At 44.9% G+C, this 8,479-nt stretch overlaps 1 non-coding gene across 1 annotated transcript; it reads right to left on the bottom strand.

The window, feature by feature from the left end:
- Window positions 1-3,562: 3,562 nt before the first annotated feature.
- LOC135897089 (U2 spliceosomal RNA) lies at window positions 3,563-3,745 on the bottom strand. The gene has a single exon (XR_010562903.1). It is a non-coding gene; the product is annotated as a U2 spliceosomal RNA (small nuclear RNA).
- Between the last annotated feature and the right edge of the window lie 4,734 nt (window positions 3,746-8,479).

Raw genomic sequence — 8,479 nt, 5'->3', positions numbered from 1 at the left:
GTCCAATGCGGGGCGCGTAGTCGCTGGCGGGTCGACGGGAACGCTGTCGCGTTCCACTCTTGAAGGCGAAGCAGGGTAACGCATGAGTTGTTTCTTCGTCTAGCCGAACCAAATATAGCCAAGGAACAGCAGTTCACCAGGCTAAACAGTGGTTCAACAACTAAAATAAAGGCTAGTATGCTTCGCATCCTGGGCTTAACCTTAGCTAAGCCACAGCCATTTTTTTTTCACTTTAGTGTCCCTTTAAGGGCGAGCATGACTATACTATATGCTTTTTCAGCGTACTTGAATAGAAGCTGATAAAGAATGATGGCGGCAAATGAGAAAACTTCACGCATATATTTATAGATCAGTTCTCGGCAACTCCGCAAAGTGGAAAAAGTTCCATGAAAGAGAAAATTTTAATCCGTTCGAGAATACCACGAAGCCTGCGAAAACACACACGGCTGCCTTATCTGAAAATGGGAACTAAAGAAAGCAAGAAAAGAAAACGATAATTATTCTCAAAGACAGTGTTAGCACCTTCGGTGTTAGGGAAAACGTCATTATTTACAGGAATGACCTAGAGGTCTACAGGAATTTGAAATGCTCTGGAATTCAGCTGAGCGTCATTTTACACAAACCTAATAACGGACACAGCAAGGACATGCATGCCACACATATGAGAAGCCGTGATGTGCAGGGACCCCACCACGTGACCCAATAACGTGACCCACCCAACCGCGGATTGCAAAGTATCCGGCGGGATCGGCCCGCTTAGCGAAAGAACGACCGATAATCATCATCATCATCATCATCATCATCATCATCATCATCGGCCTGATAAAGCCCACTGCAGGGCAAAGGCCTCTCCCATACTTCTGCAACTACCCCGGTCATGTACAAATTGTTGCCATGTTGTCCCTGCAAACTTCTTAATCTCATCCGCCCACCTAACTTTCTGCCGCCCTCCGCTACGCTTCCCTTCCCTTGGAATCCAGTCCGTAACCCTTCATGACCATCGGTTATCTTTCCTCCTCATTACATGTCCAGCCCATGCCCATTTCTTTTTCTTGATTTTAACTAAGATATCAGTAACTCGCCTTTGCTCCCTCACCCAATCTGCTCTTTTCTTACCTCTTAACGTTACACCCATCATTCTTCTTTCCATAGCTCGTTGCGTCGTCCTCAATTTAAGTAGAACCTTTTTCGTAAGCCTCCATGTTTCTGCCCCGTACGTGAGTACTGGTAAGACACAGCTGTTGTATACTTTTCTCTTGAGGGATAATGGCAACCTGCTGTTCATGATCTGAGAATGCCTGCCAAACGCACCCCAGCCCATTCTTATTCTTCTGATTATTTCAATCTCATGATCCGGATCCGCACGCACTACCTGTTCTAAGTAGATGTATTCCCTTACCACTTACAGTGCCTCACTACCTATCGTAAACTGCTGTTCTCTTCCGAGACTTAAACATTACTTGAGTTTTCTGCAGATTTAGACCCATTTCGACCCACCCTTCGGCTTTGCCTTTCCAGGTCAGTGAGCATGCATTGCAGTTGGTCTCCTGAGTTACTAAGCAAGGCAATATCATCAGCGAATCGCAAGTTACTAAGGTATTCTCCATTAACTCTTATCCTCAATTCTTCCCACTCCAGGTCTCTGAATACCTCCTGTAAACACGCTGTGAATAGCATTGGAGAGATCGTATCTCCCTGCCTGACGCCTTTCTTTATTGGGATTTTGTTGCTTTCCTTATAGAGGACTACGGTGGCTGTGGAGCCGCTATAGATATCGTTCAGTATTTTTCCATACGGCTCGTCTATACCTCGATTCCGCAATGCTTCCATGACTGCTGAGGTTTCGACTAAATCAAACGCTTTCTCGTAATCAATGGAAGCTATATATAAGGGTTGGTTATATTCCGCACATTTCTCTATCACCTGATTGATAGTGTGAATGTGGTCTATTGTTGAGTAGCCTTTACGGAATTCTGCCTGGTCCTTTGGCTGACGGAAGCCTAAGGTGTTCCTGATTCTATTTGCAATTACCTTCGTAAATACTTTGTAAGCAAAGGACAGTAAGCTGATCGGTATATTGTTTTTCAAGCCTTTGGCGTCCCCTTTTTTATGGATTAGGATTGTGTCAGCGTTTTTCCAAGATTCCGGTACGCTCGAAGTCATGAGGCATGGCGTATACAGGGTGGCCAGTTTCTCTAGAACATTCTGCCCACCAACCTCCTATATGAACACAACAATCAAACTACCGATCAGACGTGCCAAAATCCACGATAGAAGGTCAAGGAATCATAACTTTGGTAAATAAACTGTGCGCTTGAAGGTGCATATTTCTTTCTGCTGGTGATCCTTACGTACATTCTGTTGTTCCTTTGCGAACTTCCATAAAGAACAGAGCCAGCCACCGGCACATACTAGTACACATGAATATATAAGCCGTATCGTTATATGTGAACGGCATGACGTCTCCTAGCGTTCGTGACCAGATACCAACCAAGCACCCAGTGACATAAGGTTTGGATAGTCTCGAAGAACTTAACGCTTTAAAAAGAAGAAATGGTCGACAACGTGTGGACCAGAAGACAAAAGGTTAAAGAATACAAGGTTGACGTACATGGTTGTTGAATTTATTCGATGATTACATCTTTTGTTATAGGTCTTTACTCTGTTTTTCATACTTGTCACTCAATTATTTCGTATCTTAATCGTACCATATTTCATGCGCAATTACGCCGACACCCATCGGGTGCCCTTGGCCGCCCTGCAGTATAGGAGGCGCTCGACTGACTGACACTGACTGACTGGACTGGACTGGACTGGACCGACCGACCGACCGACCGACCGACCGACCGACCGACCGACCGACCGACCGACCGACCGACCGACCGACCGACCGACCACCTGACTGACAAGTCTATCACTTCTCGCTATAGCAATCAATCACACTAAAGGATTGAGGGTTGAACGAAATATTTTTATCTTCAGTTAACTTTTGCGACATACAATCTCGAATGTCTTCAGCCAGGTCCGGTGTCGAGTTGTAACCCTCTTTGAGCACGACCCCTTGCAACCAGAGACAGTGACCGCTGCGTCAGCTGTGGCGGTGCGCAGGAGCAGGCAATCCTCGATCTCGGCAGTGTCGGCATTGTGTCCGCAGCAAGTCAAGAACGTTGTGGTGGGCTTCTTGAGGAACAACCGGCTTGAAGCATTATAGTAGTTTACGTCATCTGCGTTATCAGTTCTTTAGCGTGATTCCAACGCCCTAATTCACTTCGATACGTAAACCCTCTCCGAATGCAATACACAGACCCAACCAAGCTCATACTTCTGGTGTGATCCTGTGGAGTCAATATGTTGCGTTGTTGGAAAGTGGGCTACTTGCTATTGTAGGTGACCGGAAAGGATATACGCATGGAATGCATTTCCATTTCCGGTGGGGCGTTCCTCGAGGTCGGTACCTGCTTTCTACAGTGCGCGATGATCACTTTGTAACCCGTACACAACGTGCTTTCTTACAGCGGAGCTGTATATGGCTAGTTTCCAGCGGATCGATGTCCGTAGACCAAACGCGTGGGCCCACCCAAAAGATAGTGCAATACCGGGCCAACTCGCGGTGGAGATGAAACAGGCTTGAAGCACTCTGCCAACTTGCAAAGATAAGTTTAATATCTCGGGTCCAAATACAACCCGTATCAGATATCAAACTGATAAGAACCGATACTACACTTTGACCCTCGTCGGCAGTGCCTACGTTTGCACCGCCCTCTCTTTGTCGGCGTTCCAAGCGCTTGCGTATCTTCTTTCTTCCCCTTCCGCTGTGCCGTGGTGGCGGTCCCGTCGAAATGTGACGCGTGTTTAGTTTCCCTCAGCTACTTGGAGCGGCGGTCCCATTGTCCACGCGAATGTATGTATAAATATAACCAAATGTATGCCTAAATATAACCAAATGTATATATAATTATAACCAAAGGCGGTAGTTTGGGGGGAACCAGTTTGATGTGGCCTGTCTCCTGTATGACCTTTTCTGGTTTTCGAGCGACCTTACAACCATTGCTGAACTGCGGGACGTTGACCAACGCACAATCGCCTTGGCTTCGGTGAAGCAGTGTGTGCCGTCGGAGTGCGGTGAGGTGCGCGTCTGTTCTACGTGCCAGGACTCGTTAGTAAAAGGCGTCGTGCCGCGTTATGCAACATTACATGGATATGTATACCTCCCCCCCCCCCCCCCCCATTGTGCCTCATCATCTTCCGAGGTTTATGTTTTCCTTCCGATTTCCTGACGTCAAATTTGCGCAACCGCGGACGCAAGCAGCGGGCGGTGACCCGCATGGTTGTCTCAACAGGCCAACCAAACGCTCTCCTCATTTATAGGCGGTCACTTTTGTTTGCTTTAAAAACGAAGAACATTGCCTACGGTGAGCGGCTTGCCTTATCTAATTGGTTGACAAGAGGCGAGGAGCACGCTCAAGTGGAGAGGGATTCGATAGGGTCGAGCCAGTACACTGAAATTCGATAACCGGATGGGGTGGGACCGCTTTCTCTTGCTTAGCTTGAGGTGGCTGGTCGAAAATCGCGGCGGCACGCGACGGAAGGTTAAGAATGCCGCTAAAACGGATCCTCAGCAAAGAAGAGTTGGCAGAACGAGGTCGTAAACGTGCCCCAAGTGCTCGAAAACTTTACACAGCCACGCACAACGTTTTATTGTATGCAAATAAACCCATGCTCTCCGGCATGTGCGAGTAGCCAGTGCCTGAGCAATCGGTGGCAGCCATTTTTATTCCTTTCGGAACCAGGCAGCCTGCGGCTGTCCAGAAAAAAATTCAGTTTTGTTCGGCATTTAATGCATCTTTAATGCGTACACGTCAGTTTGACGCGGGAGTTCTCGCGGTTTTGTGACGTCGCGTGACAAGCAGGTGAAGTGTGGGTAGCCCAAAAACTTTTGACCGATAGCCCAGGGCTAATGGCGAAAAGGCGTCGAATCAAAAATAAGAATTGTTCTTTTGTTCGGTGCAATGATGCATAATCAATGTGTACGGGTCATATCATATGGAGAGCCATCCCGGTTTTTGTGACGGCGCATAATAGACAGGCGAATTGGAGGTGCTCCAAAAAAGTTTTTGACCAATCCCGGAGGGCTGATTGCAGAATTAGGATAGAAAAATGGGAATAGCTTTACGTTATAGCGCCCCTGAATGAGTTAAAGGCAGTAGCTGCTGAGAAAACTAGCCAAAAATAGGCCTCTAATTACATGGGAGGTATAGGGCTTACCCTGTGTCTTTATTAAAAGAAACGTTTACACACCACAGCTGCCCGGCATCAAATTCATGCTTCTCCGGCAGTGTACAGAAAAGAACTGGGAGCCGCAATCTTTAATGTAGCATTAGTGCTTTTAAACTTGCAAGCAGTTTAATACCTTGCGCAAAGGTTGAGAATGGTGCATGGCGTCTCTCCTTGTACATTATTTGCTACAGTCAGCAATACTGCAACAGACGAAGACGACGTTGTGCGCACCACCACGAAGAATTTGTGTTTGAGAAGACCGCACCGCTATTTAAGCAGGAACCAAGATAGCGGTTCCCGTGGCGAGAGCCTGCTCGTAATCTAGTAATTTGAAAATAACTACTTTTACAACAAAGGAAAAAAATTGTGCTTAGAAAGTATTTGCAAATACTATAAAACTTAAATGAGTCTTTTCGAAGTTGACTTTTTTTTCCGGGAAGCGTTCATGCAATAATTCGTGCAAAACAAAAACAGAATGAAGGTGCTGGCTAGTGAACGGCTTGCAAAATTTCAAATTTCAAATTTGCCTCAGTTCAGTGCTAGGACGATTGCACGATCAGATGTATCAAAGAAGGTATTGAAAGTAACTAACCTATGGGGGCTAGAAGTATCGCCACATCCGTGACAACACGCGGGTTGAAACCGCGAAATAGTACGGAGTGGAGGAACATTCTAGAAGGCTCATCATGGCTCATCTTGCCGCTTTATTGAGTGCGGTGCAGTACGTGCCGATTGACAGCAGTGTGTGCCACCATTTCCGTGACCCAGACGATGGTTCAGCCCTCAAGTAAACTATTATTGGATTAATGCATGTACATATGGAATTGGAGAAATCCCCACAGTCACGGACCTGTCGCCACTTAGCCTGTGGACGCTTTCGGCAACTATAGAGCATGTATGGCATTTTTTCCTTGCAATAGCACCTTTTCTATCACCATTTTATGTTAATGTAAGAGTAAGCGTTACCTATGCAGCTTTTATCTAGATACATTAGAGAGGAGAAATTATTTTTTCATCATCGGCTGCACCGATTTCGTCGAGATTCGTCACATAAGAAAAGTAATATCTACCGCTCGTTAAAGATATTTTCGAAAATCACAAATGAAAGAAATACACCTGTAGGATGGATTTCACAACTAGACAATAAAAACTTCACAATTGAGTAATTTACACTTGTTGACCCGCCGCAAGCAAACAAATTTGATGTATTATACACCACTCTGAAACTCCATAGGAAATTTGGAAAACCCTCGAATAGATTTCAAGGACCTCACGTACAGTTTAAGCGGCTACAGATGATTTGTATGCTTCAAGAGTTCGGTTAGAAGCGGTTAACAAGACTGTGATATACGTTTTGATGCATATTTATGAATTTTGAAACATAGTGCTTAAAAATTTTCAACCACCAATATCTGGCAAACTTCTGTAAAACGTTTATCGTCAGAAATAAAAATTCGGCTTCCTACAGTCGGTAGCATTCAGGTTTGTTTCTTCAATGCAAGAAAATTCAAGTCCATTCCAAAGAAAGTCGGAGTTTGCCTTAACATAAAGATTTCGTACGATCCATTTCAAGAAAACAATGCCCGAGTGAAACATGCATGCAAGGCTGCATCATTTTGCAGCATAAAGGATCAGAACATAGGCACCAGTCAGGTTTTGGAAGTGCCCTCATGAAGATAGCTTATATTGATGACTCATTATTGCTGTCCATGTTGCAGCTGGGATAGTACAGATAGCGGGGTTACTGTGGAGTTTAAACTGGATGTCATGACTGCACCAAGATGTCCTATGTCGTGGTATGATTTAGCATCGTGGTTGGCAGAGAGATTGGCGCTTCGTGCGTGTACTCTTGTACAAATAATAATAATAATAATAATAATAATAATAATAATAATAATAATAATAATAATAATAATAATCCTGCCATCCGGTCATGTACAAATTGCGGCCACGTCGTCCCTGCAAACTTCTTAATCTCATCTGCTCACCTAACTTTCTGCCGCCCCCTGCTACGCTTCCGTTCCCTTGGAATCCAGTCCGTAACATTTAATGACTGTCGGTTATGTTCCCTCCTCATTACATGTCCTGCCCATGCCTATTCCTTTTCTTGATTTCAACTAAGATGTCATTTACTCGCGTTTTTTCCCTCACTCAATCTGCTCTTTTCTTATCCCTTAACGTTACACCCATCATTCTTCTTTCCATAGCTCGTTGCGTCGTCCTCAATTTAAGTAGAACCCTTTTCGTAAGCCTCCAGGTTTCTGCCCCGTACGTGAGTACTGGTAAGACACAGCTGTTATATACTTTTCTCTTGAGGGATAATGGCAACCTGCTGTTCATGATCTGAGAATGCCTGCCAAACGCACCCCTCCCCATTCTTACTCTTCTGATTATTTCAGTCTCATGATCCCGATCCGCACTCGCTACCTGTCCTAAGTAGATGTATTCCCTTACCACTTCCAGTGCCTCACTACCTATCGTAAACTGCTGTTCTCTTCCGAGACTTATACATTACTTGAGTTTTCTGCAGATTTAGACCCATTTAGACCCACCCTTCGGCTTTGCCTTTCCAGGTCAGTGAGCATGCATTGCAGTTTGTCCCCAGAGTTACTAAGCAGGGCAATATCATCAGCGAATCGCAAGTTACTAAGGTATTCTCCATTAACTCTTATCCCAAATTCTTCCCAATCCAGGTCTCTGAATACCTCCTGTAAACACGCTGTGAATAGCATCGGAGAGATCGTATCTCCCTGCCTGACGCCTTTCTTTATTGGGATTTTGTTGCTTTCTTTATGGAGGACTATGGTGGCTGTAGAGCCGCTATAGATATCATTCAGTATTTTTACATACGGCTCGTCTACACCCTGATTCCGTAATGCCTCCAGGACTGCTGAGGTTTCGACTGAATTAAACGCTTTCTCGTAATGAATGAAGGCTACATATAAGGGTCGGTTATATTCCGCACAAATATCTATTCGTAATTCGCCAATGGCATGGGAATATGCAGCAAGTTGCACAAGAAAGCAATCGTGAACTTTTACGACTACTGTTGATGATTAATGCCACTATTCTAGTGCACTAGCGTTGATTGGGTACCTCACAGATCTTTTCGGGGCTATCTATCTATCTATCTATCTATCTATCTATCTATCTATCTATCTATCTATCTATCTATCTATCTATCTATCTATCTATCTATCTA

The sequence above is a fragment of the Dermacentor albipictus genome, chromosome 5 (assembly GCF_038994185.2).
Source record: "Dermacentor albipictus isolate Rhodes 1998 colony chromosome 5, USDA_Dalb.pri_finalv2, whole genome shotgun sequence".
NCBI lineage: Eukaryota > Metazoa > Arthropoda > Arachnida > Ixodida > Ixodidae > Dermacentor > Dermacentor albipictus.
Note: the sequence above shows the minus strand (reverse complement) of the source record. Positions and strands in the feature narration are given on the sequence as shown.